This window comes from Anser brachyrhynchus, assembly GCF_964034855.1.
Source record: "Anser brachyrhynchus genome assembly, chromosome: 9".
NCBI classification, from domain to species: Eukaryota; Metazoa; Chordata; class Aves; order Anseriformes; family Anatidae; genus Anser; species Anser brachyrhynchus.
In genome coordinates this window covers 7653126-7668858 of record NC_137703.1, presented here as the reverse complement: position 1 = coordinate 7668858, position 15733 = coordinate 7653126, and the positions used below count along the sequence as shown (strand labels likewise).

General features: G+C 46.5%; 1 long non-coding RNA gene across 2 annotated transcripts in view; it reads left to right on the top strand.

Annotated features, from left to right (window-relative positions):
• Window positions 1-6865: 6865 nt before the first annotated feature.
• The window catches only part of LOC308200011, a 31019-nt gene continuing 22151 nt past the window's right edge, over window positions 6866-15733 (top strand). For both annotated transcript variants that reach the window (XR_013955160.1, XR_013955161.1), the window contains exon 1: window positions 6866-7357. This is a non-coding gene — a long non-coding RNA (uncharacterized lncRNA). The remainder of the gene's footprint in view (window positions 7358-15733) is intronic.

Sequence of the window (15733 nt, the reverse complement as noted above, 5' to 3'; positions counted from 1 at the left end):
TGTACATGGTTTCTCTGAAATACATTTCAAATGAATAATTTCATTTGAATCATTTCAAAAAATACATTTTCAAATACATATTCAAATACATATTCATACTGTTTTCTCTTGCCCCCTTTTATTTTCTTCCTGCATCTGACAGTAGTCCCTTGCCCTGCTTTGGGTGCAAGTTCCCCTGGGCCGTGACCTTCTTTTGTGTCCCGTCTGCCCTGCCCCTGCCGTGCCACGTCCTGGTCCCCAGACTGATGGGAGGAGACGGGGGCCTCTGCTTTTCCTTCATGAAAGCTGTCTTTGCTTTTGCTGGGTGCTGGGGCAGTGCTGCCAGAGGAGGGCTGGCACCCGTTCACACTAAAAGACGCTTGCATGCTCTGGGCCAAAGAGCTTTGGGTGCTATGAGCTGCGGGAGAAAGCCATTTTTTATATCAGCATCTTAAAAGTGCCAGTCACCCATGTAACACAGTGGTAAGAGGCTTCCTAACAACCCATATTTGTTGTTTATTGGGGCTTGCAAATGTTATTATAACAAGAATAAATTATATAGAAAGGAAGGAGCTAGTCTGCTGGGGCAGAACAGCAAGTTCCAGCTCCTCCAGCGAGGTTCTTGCTGCTCTGCAGGGCATCGGCTTTACCAAGTGGAAGCTGCATTTTCCCAGCACATCAGTACTGTGATTATTTCCCCAGCACTGACAGCATCCTCACTACTTTCTCATTATTTAGTAGGGGTGTAAGAGCCTGGTCCATCTCCCATTAAAGTCAATAACTATCTTCTTTAATTAGCATTCAAATTACTACCGTTCTCCTAACATTACTGTCACCGAGGTGCAGCACGGCCACGCTCCAGCTCTGTTCTTCCTTTGAAGTCTTTGAGGTGAGATGTGTCCACAGAGGCCAGGAGGGATCCAGTGACCATCACAGGCTCTCTGAGATGCTGATAGAGGAAAAGGAGGAGGAGGAGGAGGAGGAGGCTCTCCCAAAATGGTGGGTCCAGCAGTGGGGGTGGGGAGACGTGGCTGCAGTGCCGCTGGGAGGGCAGTTTAATTTCCCTGTTCCCCTCAAATGAAAGACTTGAGAGTGTCAGAAATGCAATTTTAACCACAGAAAAGGGAGCCTTTCCTCCTTTTTGCTCTGAGCTGGATCACTGAGGGCTGCAGTGACCTTGGCACACAGCGGACTTCCACCAAGCGCTGGGCTGGGGCCCAGGAATTAAGACGTGCGGGTTTCTAAGGCCAATTACAGCACATGGGGGTGAATGATAACTGGCTCGGATGCCGCAGCCTGGAAAGCTGGTTTCCAGCTTTTCCAGTGCCAGGTTTACCCTGCGGTGCTGCACTCTGAAGTGCAGTCCGTCAAGGAATTGATGTAGATACGGAGGAAGTACAGGGGAGCTGGCCCCGCGCCGTGATGGATGGGTCATCGCGACTCCCCCCAGGTACCTGGGGAGTGGGACGCGGGCAGTGCAGTGCAGGTGCTGGGGCTGCAGGGTGTGTTTGCTGTGAGACTGTTTATTCAGATTGTGATCAGAAGTATTTGCGGTACTTCAGTCAAAAGAAAAAAAAAAAGCAAGAAAGAATGTGCTTTGATGAAGTTAAAGAGCAGAACAAACCTTGCTCCCTGCTGACTGTACCAAGGTTTGCTGAAATTTAGCTTATCAGCACATGGTGATATTTGCTAGCAAACTAGACTAAATGATCTAAACCAAAGCACATGGGACTGTTATAAACCGCCTATGCCTTAGAACAGAAAATTGCTTTATACCGGGGCTCTCAGGCTTTTCTTGTGATGTCCTTCCTTAGTCTAACAGAGATTACCTTCTGAAGACATCTGTTTTTATCTATGAAAGCTCAGGCTGCCATGTGTTTTTCTCTGACCGCAAAGCCTATTTTAACTTTGGTACTATTGAAACTCTTGCCGTGTTTTAGACTACTGAGTTTGACAACAACCTGGTACAATGGGATACCAAGGTGCACAGAAATGTGTGCTTTGCCCTGGGTCCAGTAGGAGGTTAGTGCTGGAGCTAGGACAACTACTACTTAGATCCCAGAGCTTTGCTCCCTCCATCCCTTTCTGTTCTCTGAATTTGCAACAAGACCCTCCTGACAAGGACAGCGGCTGTCCACATGGAGAAGTGACCTTCGAATGTACATTTTTTTGCTTGTTTGGATGCAGGGGCAAACATGGAACCAGGATTTTGCCTGCAGGACGGAGAACATTAGCTGCCATGAGGTATTAGCATGGTGCCAGGCACCACTTCACCTACACATCTTGCCAGTCTGTTGGAACGAGCTCTTGCCAGGGTGCTGCAGGAGATGGGGTGCACGGGGCAGGGATGGGGAGCAGGGCCCCCGTTGCTGGCACCACGGGACGCCCCATCTCCACCTCTGCTGCATTCCTTATTCATTCACATCTCGCAGCAGGGTGTCATTTATCTAGATGTGCCTGCTCAACAAAACCTCAGTTTCTTAACTGCTATGATAGTCTCACCTCGACTGCTTTTTGAAAATAGAAAAATCCACGCAGCTAAAATGGAGCGTTTTGATGAGTATCTTCATGCTTTTTCAGCTCTTTCTTTGCTTCGCATCATAGAAAACTTCAGAACCTCACCTCAGCACCTGAAGCACCGATTTCAATTTACATTAATTTCAGACACCACAAAGTGAATCCCTAATTCCCTGAGCATTGTTAACTCTTCTCTTTTTTGAGGTAAAGAATGAAGAAAAGAGTCTGAGAGAAATCCACGTGTTGTACATAATAACAATTCACAGCGAAGCAAATACCCTTAATGTCCCAAGGAAAGTTCTTGCAATAAAATATGTGCAGTTCTCTCTCTTTGGCTGTTAATTCCTATTTCACACTTTTTATCCACTGAGACTTTCAATTTTCTGAGCAAAATGAGAAAACGGGCTCTAGGTGCTTCACGCTTGGGAGCAGCAGCAGCAGCACTGAAGAGAAAAGAGTTTCCTCCTGAAACCTGGGGGATTCCCGGCCTTGTGCAGGTAAGGAGTGGGACACAGCAGTGTGGTTACAGCAGAAAGTCTCCAAAAGAGAATTTTAAGGAACAGTCACTTAAACAAAATTGTGATACATATTCTGACAGGGAAAAAAAAAAAAAAGCCATAACTTACTTTTAAGGCTTGGGAAATGGAAAAATGGCTTTGTTTAATAGCAATGTATCTATCCCCCTTGGAATGTGAATGAAGATTAATCCTCCTCATGTTGGAAAAAACTTAGCTTTGAAATTACTGTTGCAGTGATTTTAAATTAGCATATACAGCAGAGTCAGTTCTTTTCCTCTGAGTGTGTCCACTCTGGGCACTTTTTAGCTCAATTTAATTGACTGCCAATTAATGTAAAGTAGTCACACATTTTTAAGGCTAGTGTAGACACTTTCTCATATTAATCTCCAAGTTAGCAGATAATTAATCTGAGATATCTACCACCACCCAACCCCAGAGATAGTTTTATCTATCAGATATATGAGGTGCTTGCTACTGAAAAGAACAATTACATCTTCATTCAAAAATAGCTGGGGAGCAGTGTTTAATTAGAGTTACATGCTATATATTGTGGACAACTGACTTACATAGAGACAGGGACTTGAGTGGTCTGAGTTATATATCCAGCTTTGCTGTCAGGTGTGCAGATCACCTTGGGAAATTATTTAGCTCTTCGTGCTTCTCTTTTGACCTCATCCCTAACACTGACAAAAGTGAATGAAAAATGCTGTATCAAACCAGTAATTTTTTAAAAAGACTGAGTACCGAGTTGTTTTGTTTTTTTAAAGGAAATTTCAAAACTGAAACAAAATATTTCCCCTCAAATATTTGACCTGAAGTTATTTGTGACTTTCTTTGAACAATTGAAAGCATTGTGAGAAGAGCCAGTCTGCTGCAAGCACAGTGCTGTTCTTGCACCCATCTGGCTCACCTGTCATCATTTGGAACGGGATGGAGTGAATGAACAGGTGCTTTTGCTCTTGCATGACATTTCCCAATCAGTCTGTACAGCCAGGCATGGCTCAAAGATAATGCCAGGCTCACTGCAAGCAAAGACTGTTCGGTGCTTTCACTGTTTCTTCCCTTGTCTCAGAAAAATAGCTACTGCCCGCAGAAAAAAGCATCGTCTTGCTTTACAACTGCTCTGCACCTCCACATAGCCCAGCCCTTTACAAGGAGCCATGCTATGCAAGCTGGTAGGTACAGGAGAGCAAACAGCTTCATATAAATGCCAGAAACGTGCATTTCATGTCCTATCCTGTTTCTGAGAGCGAGCACAACCAGCTGCTAATTCTCTAATGCTGAGAACTGGCGAGGCGCACATCGCTAGCCGGGGCTGAGCCCGGCAGTCCTTGAGAGGACAGAGCGCTGGCCGAGCCCTTGGCTTTCTGCTGGTGAGGACCCCACATCCCAAAGCGCTGGTAGCTCATTTTTAGATCCTGAACAACAAATGTGTTGCCCAGTGCTATTATGACAGATGCTGCAGAAATCATCAGGGCCTCTTTTATTTGGCTAATTAAGACAAAATATTTAATCAAGAGAGACCAAGCAGATTATTCCAGCCTGACTTTTCTGCTCCCAGGGCCCCGCTGGATTCCTTGCGTCAGGAATTGCACCAACACTTCAACAGCTAGATTTGCTGGACCCACAGAACCCCCAAACCTCAGTGAATACCTCAAAATCCAGGTGTTATGGTGTGCTCAGCAAGGCCACAGGCTGGACTGGGCTGGCCAGTCTTCCCAATTCAGCCATAGAAATAAATATTGGCCATACTGGGGGAGTACATCGTGGGGAGCTGGTGCCCCACAGTGCTGCAATACAGGCAACAAGGACATTCATTCCTTCCTCCCACCCCAACTAACAAGAAAAAAGCCATCACCCTTGGTTTGCAAAGATGAGCTTCAGCTTCGTGATTCACCCCAGAAATCCCTCCTAGTCTGCAGATAACCCTGTGGCTTGAGGAACAGAAATTTCTGCAAAGGTGATTGAAGAAAGCCCCTATACAAACACTGGAAGTGTCTTAATCAAGTTCAGTAACAGTGTCACTGTGAAGTGATTGAGTTTTAAGTAAAAAAAGCCTTTTTTTTTTTTTTTTAAGAAAGGTGGATACTTTCTATTGATTCTTTTTTTTTCTTCACTCAGGATTTTTTTTTTGCAGTGAATCCATAAAGCAACTTTCACTGCAATGTTCTTGGAAATAAATGGACCACATATTATGCACATTCATTTAAACCCACCAGATCTATTTAAAAAGAATAGGAGCTGATTGAGTTAGCTTTCTGTAATTGAAAAGGGGCTTGGCTGTACCAGTCTTGTCACAAAGTAATTTGTCTGCTTGAAAGTTGGATCATCAGCTGCAGTTAAAATTCATTCTGCTTTCAAGATGCTTGTTTTGTGTCTCCAGTCTAGTTTTTTTTTTCCTAAGCCATCCTGAGCTTGGTTTTTATAACTTGCACAAACTTTGGTGAATTAAATCAAAGCCTGGGAGGAGCAGCCCTGCTGCTAATCCAGTCTAACCCCGGCCTTGAGCCCTGCCCCATTGCAGTGGGTTTATGGTTTGAGAACTTGGCTTGTTTAGTAGGGATGCTTATTTAGTGTTCAGAACAAATCCCTGGTATGCTTCTTGGGTCCACAAGCTCTCCTCTCTGCCTGCTCACATAAGTCAGTGCCTGGCTCCCATGAACAGGTCTGGGAAGGGCCTCTTAGTGCCCAGGGATATCCCCCAGATGTGACACTGGGAGCTCAGCACCCCAGAGGTACCTTGATGCTCATTTCCATGAGCCTGGCGCCAAGGGATGTGCTCCCTTCTTGCATTAGTCAGCTTTCCCTCCCAGGAGGGGACACCAGGGGAAGATTGGGTTATCCCAGCAATGTGCAGGCACAGCCAGAACCTCGGTGGCACCAGAGTGCCTCGGTGGTGGCTGTCACCTCCGGGGCGAGGAGCTGAGATGCGTGTGCCCTCAAAAGCTTGAGCAGCAATATCACTTTGCAAGTGAGGAAGGAGGAAAACCAAACTGATCTAATGGCCTCAGCCCCAGGGAGTTCTGGCAGTCCTTTAACACAAGTAAAGTTGCTATAATCCATGATATCCATGGATCAGGACAAACAGAGCCAAACCAGGAGCTGCTTGGCCGATTGTCCCCCAGGCCTGCAGAGGGGACCACAGTGCAGGTGAAAGGCCCAGGGGAGCTGCCGGGCCCACGGTGGCACTGAGGGCTGGGAGAGGAGCTGGCGCGGGGGTGTGCTGCCACAGCCTGACAGCATTCTTCCTGATTTGTAGCCTTGTGGGAGGAGAAGCAGTCAGAAATCAATATTAGTGGATTTTAAATGAAGTCCTAAATTATCTCACCTTTGGTCATAGTGGATTAACTCCAGAATGATTCCTAAAAAAATTATTGGCTTTATATGCAAAGAAATTATGTAGCGGGTATAGCATTATGTATCCCATTGCCAAAAGGGGAAGAAAAAGATTACAGGAAATGACAATATCTTTTTTTTTTTTTTTTAATCTGCTAGATTCTATGTAAAGACCTCCACGCTTACCTCCTAGAGAGTTACTGGTGAAAATATAATGCAATATTATTTGTGGAGTAAGAACCACCGCACTACTGCTGCATGTGACATAGATACAAAAATGATATCATACATCAAATACAGAGGCTTTATAAATATCTGAATAGAGTATGACGTGCAAGTTGTTTTTCCTATTGGTTTTGGGACCAGGTGTCAGTAGACTTAATCAATGTACACATATATTAGTGTAATGCAAGTGAATCTTTATTACAGTAGAAGAGAAACACCTGTGATAGAAAAAGAGCAATATAAATACTTCTTCATCTCAACTACAGCTGCTCTGGGGTTCTTGTGCTGAATTCTAAGAGATAGTAAAACCCATAATCATTTCCTTCTTCTGCAGCCTCCAGCCAAAACACAATTAGAGTAAAGCATTGAGCTTTGCAAAAAGGAAGAGGTAAAACCATATCCTCTAGCACTACCTCCAGGGTGGGATGGGGATGAGCTTGAAGATGGCAGTCCCCTGAGTGAGAAACAATACTTTGGCCATGGGGATAACACCAGGCCCTAGCAGAAGGTCTATGGTAAGGCCAAAAATCCTCAACCACCAGCCAGGGCCAGAAGCAAATAGGCACAGGTGCAAAGCCAGAGCCCATACAGCTTCTGGGCCCATGGTTGGGGTGCATGGGTGGGGGTCTCAGGTGGGGCTGGTAAGGATGATTAGTGCCTATTGATGCACTCAGTGTCCCACGCTTTAAAAGTGCTGGAGTTACAGCTGTATTTGCTTTAGAAGGTTTTAGTCTAGGTTACAGCATGTGATTTGTTTCCTGCTTCCTAGAAGTGTCCCTCAGGTAGGTACCATGCTATGGCAAACCTTTGTGAGTTCAGAGACCTAAATACGCTTCTCTTAATGCTTTTAATACTACCATGCTATGACTGCTGTTAGAGAGCAGGTTGCTGGTGGAACGGGTCTTCTAATGGTGCTTCAAGAGAAAGCTATAAATTTCTTCACCAGTTATAGTTCTAGTCTATAGGCAGTGAATTCAACTCCGTCAGCAATTGCTGAAGGCTCTGGATGAGGATGGTAAAGCCTGGCAGGTGGCTGGGCATTGCACAGCTGCTCCTTAGAAATTCAGATCTGCTCACAGTGAAGAAGGTTGTGGATGGATTACAACCTTTCAGTAAGCTGTCTTTTTTGAGGTGGATTTGGCTGTGTCCAACTGCTATGAGCAGAGTATGGCACTTCTGGAGCCGTGTGGGTGGACTGACAGCCCTAAATGTGTGAGGGGTAGATCTTTTGTCTGAATGACATCTGAGATGTAGGTGTATGGAGGTGCCAGTAGGTGACCAGGTCAACTTGGAGAAAGTGTCTACTGCTGGATGTCATGGTGCTGTGTAGGCCTCACTCACTCCATTGGTATGTGGGTCTGAGAAGAGTCAGGTTTGCCTTTAGAGGAGGTCTAGGAGCTGTTTCCAAAATCCAATTGTGAACTGGGTCTTCTGGTCAGTACTGGGAGACTGTGGCATCAGCACACATTGTGGTGGATGTTGGGCTGTGTTCGACTCTAGGAAATTGAAGAAGGGAAGTCACTGGCCCCATCCCAGCCTGGCCTTGGCCAGGTGCTTAGCCCTTCAGATTGTCCTCTGGCATTCTCTCCCCTTTTTGTGAAGAAAATGGCTCCCACCAGTGAGTGTCAGGAACTTTTGGTATGAGCAGTCGTAGCCCAGTACACTTTTCCTTAAAGAAGCTTAAAAAAAAAAACAAAATCAAACTCCATACCTTGATGCACACATTTTATCTAGTAATTAAAGGCTCTTATCGCACCAAGCTCTAGTTTAAAAATAGTTCACAGTTCCCCATGGACTACAGAGTAAAAAAAATAGTCTTTAAGCAACGTATGATAGAGAAGCTTATGTATTTCCTATCACTTCTGCAAGCTGTGTGGAGAGCCCTTTCCCAAGGAGGGAATCTGGAGAGACAATGTCAGTGGGAGAAGGAAGAGGAAAAGAAAGCCACAACAATGAAATATTCATTCCTTTCTAAAATAAAAATAGCTTGAACTCTTTATGCATTTATCATTCCAGCTGGATGGGGGTGGAGAGACACCCCTAGTGCAGAAAAATTCAGAAGGAACCTGTGATGAAGTCCCACTTGACTTAAAGCAATCCACTGTGAAGGACCCAGGAGGTCAGGCAATGACATGGGGTTTGTCCCCATCCCTCTGGACTTGGTGGTGGCTGTTTCTGAACCTCCTGCCTCCTAGGGCACCAGAAGAAGCAGGGCTAGGTCCATCACCCTCTCTACTATTTTTAGCTGAAAAATGAAAATTCAATGTGCTGAATGAGGAAACCAAGGTGGGTTTTGCAACAGGAGAAACCTGCCTTCCACCTTACCCTCCACAACCCAGGGCATACTCTGAGGCCTCTCCAAATTTTGTCATTCCCAATTTCTGAAAAATATCAGCATCTGTGTGTGGAGTACCATAATGCTATGGTTAGAAGCCCGTCCTAGGAGACGGCCAAAGAATAGAAGTGGGCATTTATTGCTCTATTCTCCTATTGATTCAGCTTGACAGTGTAACATGGGGAAGGCCACCCCATGTGGCCGTGCTGCAGGAAGGCCTGCTCCTCCACACAGCGTGAGGCCTGCTCCTCCCCGCCTCCGCGCACATCACCCAAATTACACGCACAGCTGTTCCAGCACCAATTAGTCATGTGATATTTGAAACATCAAATATTCTTTCTCTGCTTATCAACACTGTAATTATGGCCTGTCAGGGCTTTACGCTCTTCTTAAAATAAACATCCGAATGCTCGTGTTAACCCTTCAGTGCCGTGCTGCTGCCTTCTCTGCAGCAGCTCAGGGACCACAGGGCCCATGGCATGGGGGGCAATGGGGGATAAGGGCAGTGATGGGTGCAGGACGTGGGGTGCCAAGGCCATGGTTAAGCCCCTAGAGCTCTCAGCTATCTACTCCAAGGCCTTAGTAATATGTCACCCTTATGCCTTTCCCAGCATATGACTATTCTGAAGCTAACTTGGCTATGACAAAGCCTTGCAGCATCTTGTGCAGAAGAGATACCTCATCTGAGACCATCTTTTTCTTTTTCCCCTGCCAGATGTTTTTTCTATTTAATTAAAACTTTACAGGAAATAACCATATTTTGATTGTTTTCATTTTGTGCAGTAAGTCAGTTTACCTTTGAGCCATTGTCCAAAGCTGCTCATGCTTTCAGTTTATGAAGAGGGTATGAAAAAACAAGGTATGAATTTTTTAAGACTTCTTTTGAGAAGATTTTTTTTCTGCAGTTTCATGTAGGTAAAGAGACTTATTTTCTCAGTCAGCGCTAGTGCTAGCTGACGCTGGTTGTGCAGCCCCAAGCACAACGCAAAACCTCTCACCCGGGCAGGGGATGTAAAGACTTTGCCTGCTTTGTTTCAGTGGCCAGTCAGCTCCTGTGCACTGGGCTCCGTACAACCTGCAGCTGCTGCCACCCTCCCTGGAGCTGCTGCCCCGCTGTGACCAGTGCTATGATGGCTGGGAGGCCTTGTGGTGCTTTGGGGCTGCAGAAGGGAGAGGTCAAGCTTTGCTGAACTTTTGCAGCAAGTCCGCGCACTGCTGCAGGCTGAATTTTGCAGATGCAAATGATCTGGGTCATCCCTCCCAAGTTACCTCTGCTTTTTCATAGGATGAGCGTGGCAGCCTGTACTCACAAAGGACTGCGGCTGTGTCTGGTTGGGAGCAAGGGGCTGCCCTGGGATACCCCCTCTGACCTCATGGGGCACTAGGACTCTGGGTGCTGTTTGGGCTTTGAATTCCCCAGCACTAAATTTGCCCCAAACGGCTGGTAAGTGAGCAGAGGCTGCAGCAGAGACCCTGTACACATGCTGGCTTTGAACGATGGGCCAGCTCTCTTCTCCCCTTCCTGGTGACCTTAGTCTCTCCACTCTTCACGCTTCTGTTGGCTTTGCTATGCAGCATTCTGTTCAGAAACTTGATGCTACTCAGCGCACTGCAGTTAATAGTGGTGACGTGCAGGCTTGTTTTTTTCATTATTCTCTATTGCTGCTTAATGACCTAAACATCTTGTACACTTTTGATAAGTTGGCTGAGGTGTACAGATTCAAGTCCAGCAGCTTCCCCCGTGCAGGCTCCTTGGAGCTGAGCAATAAGGCAGCCCATCTGCAGTGCTGGGGGCATGGCAGCAGCAGCAGGGTCGCTGTGTCTCACTGCCCTGGGGGGCAACCCTGCCTTGTGGGCACAGCTCCCACCTCACACAACAGCATGGAGGCCCTGCCTCAGCAGCAAATGCCAATACAGGTGGTGGTGTTGGCTAGGAGTAGCTAAGAGAAGCCCACCTGTGTCTCAGCTGTCTCTTTCTGGGTGCCCCATTTTATCCCAGTCTTGTGACAACTTATTTTGTGAAGGGCAGAGCCAGGCTTGCATCCTGAATAGCAGCTCTAGCCCAATCTGATGCTGTGTCTGTGTTGGGAGTCACCCAGCTTTCACTTTCATTATTTATAAGGATAGTCTGACCTCGGTGCCAGGGAAGGTTATGGATCAGATCATCACACAGCATGTACGGTGGCACTAAGGGCATGGCTTAGTGATGGGACTCGGAAATTCAGGTTGACAGTTGGACTTGATCTTGAAGTTTTTTTCCAACCTAGGTGAATCTAATTCTATGATTCTAAGGTTATTTTAAGAACTTGTTTTCAGGCAATCCTTTCCTGCCATCTATTGTTTTGCCTTTCTAGGGTGGCACTTTGAAATCTGCTGAGGAGCTGCTGCTGCAGCCTTCGCTCCACCCCAGAGCCAAGTGCCCTTGGCAAAGCCCAGTGCAGGTCCTCCAGGTCTGTGTCCCCTGGTCTCCTCTCCATGTTCTTTCTCTGTAGTTCCCACATTCCCAGCAGCTGCAGCTTTCCAAATTCTTCCCTTGTGCCTGGTGGCACAGCTGTGTGCTGGGCATTCAGAGCATGAAGCACCCACTGGCTGCAGTAGCTGGAGTCTGGAGTTTGTTGCTCTTTGCAACAGTTTGGTTTGGGGTGTCTCAGCACGACTGCTTGGGTTAGTGCAAGCACACATGTTTGGGTGATGTCTTGATGCAGAAATTATTTGTTTACAACAAAATACATGAAAGTAAGAAGTTACTTTAAATTTCAAATGCAAGTCATCCCCTTGCTGTTGCCTGTGGGCAGAGGGGATGCAAGGCACTGGTGTGGATTGGGCAGGGCAGCTGTGAGCTGAGTTGCCTGACCTCAGCACCAGATCTTACAAATTCACCGTCCAGCCTAGCAGAGCTGGAGCCTGTACCTGCTGCCGTGTGCTCAGATACTCAAGGATAGCGAGGATGCTGTTGTCGGCACTCATCCCTTACAAGGCATAGGCAAATTGGCTTGGACGTGCTGACTGCTGCTGGCAGGTACCCAATTAACCTTGCTAATCAGCTGCTTTTTGAGGAGGAAACTGTACTGCTCCTGCAGGGACTTCATTTTTTACTTCAGGTTGATTGAGATTCATGTACTTCAATATTTTCGCATTCCTCTGTTAACAGTATTGGGTCTGGCTGGAATGTGAAGGGTTTTTCCTCTGCCAGAGCAAGGCTGAGTTGCTCCACGGCAGCTGACATCCCTGCAAATCAGATATGGGCTGGGGGATGCGGGGTGCTTAGTACCACTCAAGGAAATACAGAGAGAGAAAGAGAGGGAGAAAATCTATAGAGAAGAGCATCACATGGGATAAAATGGCAAAGAGAAAACAGGATTCAATACAGCATTTTGTAGAGCTCTGAAGTTCGCATGTGTTTTGCTGAGGCTGGTCCCACAGACCCCAGTTAAATGTGGGTCCTGACAACTTGCACGGCAATTTAAAACTCAGAGATAAACTGAGCTGGAGAGTGCTGGTGCCTGTCCCAAATGCACAGAACAGGCTTGGTTGGCTGAGAGGGCTGGAAAAGCCTGGACTTCTATTATTCACTGCCAAAGAAAGTGTATGCAAGGGCTGCTGCCTGGTGAGCCCCTCGGCAGCAACCAGCCCCAGGGGCACAGCTGGTGGCAGCAGGAGAGGGGTTGGACTTCAGATGTTATAGCACACTAAAACCAAAACTTGGCCCAAAAACGGAGTGCATTAAACTTGGAACGTTTTATTACTCCTTTTTCCAGAAAGCACCCTACAACAGGAGCATTTTTTCAGCTGCATCATGATTAGCTGCAAACCTCTTCTGCAAGCCCGACCTGCAGACCCAAAAGTCAGTCCCCAGATTTGTTCGAGAAGGACATTCCACCCACAGGTACAAGCATATGCATTTATGGGATATACTTATGCAAGAAAACACTATAATTTTAAAGACTGTCTTTATGCCAGAACACCTTAAAAAAGACCATCTGAACATCCGGGCATGAACCAGTGCTCCAGAGATGGGGCTGCAAGGTATCACTGGTCCCCTCTTCTTTCACTCGCTGCCCTTAGCCCTGCAGAAGTGCTGCTGAAGAGGAGAGCAGCTCTGTCTTAGCACTCACTGCTTAAGACTGGAGGTGGCCTGAAAGATGTGCTCTGTTTGTTAAATAAAATCACTTCTGAAGGTATTTTCTCCCGGCTGAATTTATCAGTTTAAACAGCTCAATTAAAAGGCTAGCATAGTCCTTAAGGGTGCTGTCTTTCATCACTGATGAGAAGATGAATGCTGTACAGACAGATCGCAGAGAGATGACAAATAGCATCACACACAGAGCTCAGAAATAAAAAGGGAAGGAAAAATTCCCCAAGCACATATCTTCCCCTTCTCCTTGTGTTAATTCAGCCACACCTGGCACAACAGCACACCCCTGCATACCCTGTATGTGTTCTTGGCTTAAAATTTCTTCCTTGTGACTGGATCATAAAGTTTTTGTGGCTGTACCCTGCTCGGATCCCCATCCTGCAGGGATTCAGCTCTGGAGAAATGCATCCAGAAACATCAGCCTATCCCCACCTGTCATGGCCCTGTGTCCCTAGCCGCAGAGGTGATTTTTCCCTAGAAAATAAGTCATCGAGTCACTCCTGGGGCTTACGATGACTTTGGTAACTGTAAGGTAGCTTTGGCTCTGTATGCCTTGGCTTGTTTGTACTCAGCACTCTTAAATGAGAGCAGAAGATGACTTCATGACCAAAGACTCATGTCTTTGCAGCAGCCCTGTAAACTGTGAACCTAGAATCTGTGCTCTTGAGGCACTCTGAGCCCAATTGCAATTACACATGGACAGTGAAGCTCATGTCCAGGCTGAATCTCACAGTCAGGGGACATGTCAAAAAGTCTTGAATGGCTGTACAGTCCTCACTGAAGTGCACTGAGAGACTGTTTTATCTTCCATTGAACCCTGTAATGTTGAGTAGGTAAATGTAATTCATATTTTATTTTATTTTTCTCTTCATAATGCTTAAGGTTTCAAAACTTGCATATGCTCATTTGCTTTCTAAGGAACAGGAGATATTACACAGTGAAAATATGTTATGCTTTGGGATTGCATTAATTCTTCATATTTCATACGCTGGAGATATTCTGGAGTCACTGAGCACGAGCTCTGCCGGATTCAAACCAAAAGTTAAAAAAATAAATAAATAGTGGAGACATTAAAAGTAAGCACACGAGTGAGAAAGACTCTTGTGATGCTGTCTCCACTGTCTGTGAATGAATAGTCACCAGGGGAAAAACATTTTGAAAAATCCAGGTAAGTCAATTAGTTTTGCTTCGTTTCCTCCTCATTTGTTTCATTGCCTTATCGTGTTTCACCACATTTTGCTAGAACGTGGTGGTGCGCACCATGGCTACTGGTGGCTGAGAACTGCTTGCAAATCCCGGTGGATGCTCATGGCTTATCTGGGGGATTTTCTGGGAAGAATCCTCTGTGCCTGTACTAGTAGAGGAATGGGACTCTGTGGCGCTGATGGTTAGTTCTGAGCAGTTCCCAACTTGTCAAGTGCATGAACACCCTGATCTTTGGCCTGGCTTATGAGTAAGGCCAGGTTGAACTGGAGGAACGTGGGCTCTGGTGGCTGTAAAATCTGTATGTCGATAGGTTTGTATTTTGTTTGACAACAGGACACCTTCAGCTGCAGGGTGCGGTAGGAGATTTGGTGGCAGCTGTCCAGGGCCGGGGGGTAAACTCAGCCCTGGTGCTGGGGCACTGAAGTGGGGGTGGTGGGGTCATCTGTTCTGCAGCACTTTCCAGTTTCTTTTGAAAATATGGACTAAAAACCTAAAAGTAAACTGGCCCTGTTTCCCAGGGGTCGGAAATGTGTGAAAACAATCAATCTGGAGCTATCAAAATGTTTCCTTCAGGTTGCTTTTGGCTTGGAGCTGACCTGCTTGGGCTACTGCCCCTTAGAAGACGAGCCCAATGCTTGTATGGCACCGGTGTGGCTGTTTCACTGACTCTTGGTGGGGTCAGGAAGGAAAAGGATCCGCAGGATTTTGGGGAAAGGAAGGCTCTCCATCAGCCTCCCTTGGTGTAATCCTCACCACCCTCATGGCATCACGGCAGTGTCCTCTGCTGGAGGACATCACAAGTCTCCTCTCCTGTCCTTATTGTGTGGTAGCTTGTTTGTGACCCTACTCTGGGTGCCAGAGGTAACTTTGCAGACGCTCTGCCACAGGAGAATGGCTTAATCCGTGTGTCTGTGGTGCCCACCTCTGAGCTGGGCCGCTCGGGGGCTGTGCAGGTGTCTCTGGACAGAGCTGCCTGGAGCCCTGGAGAAGGATCCAGACAGCTCTGTTGGCAGGGCAGCGTTTGGCAGCGGTGCTAGACGGCACTGAGGGCACACCTTGAACAACAAGGGTTAAAAAAGATGTTGAACAATGACTCATTAACTAAACATCTTCCATATGGGGCATGGCCAGGGGTCCCGTGGAAAAAATGGCGTATCGCTGTGTAGTTAGAGCTGTATCATAATGCGCACATGCAAGCGGCGCTGCGGGAAGGCTATTCAGGCAGCTCTATTTCTGGCATTTTGTAACTTTTCAGTGCTTGCTTTTGCAACCTGAATAATATTCTTTTAAATGTAGGGTTTGGGTTTTTTTTCTTTTTTAGGATGTAATTATAATCTTGTTCTACATAATTTAACAGCGTCAGGGTAGGAGATTTTTATCCAAGTCTGGAAGTAAATGTCGGACTAGCTTGTTAAACAGCTGAGGCAACATGAGGAAAGGACAAGGGTGCACATTTTCAGCCACATAGTGAACAACAGGACA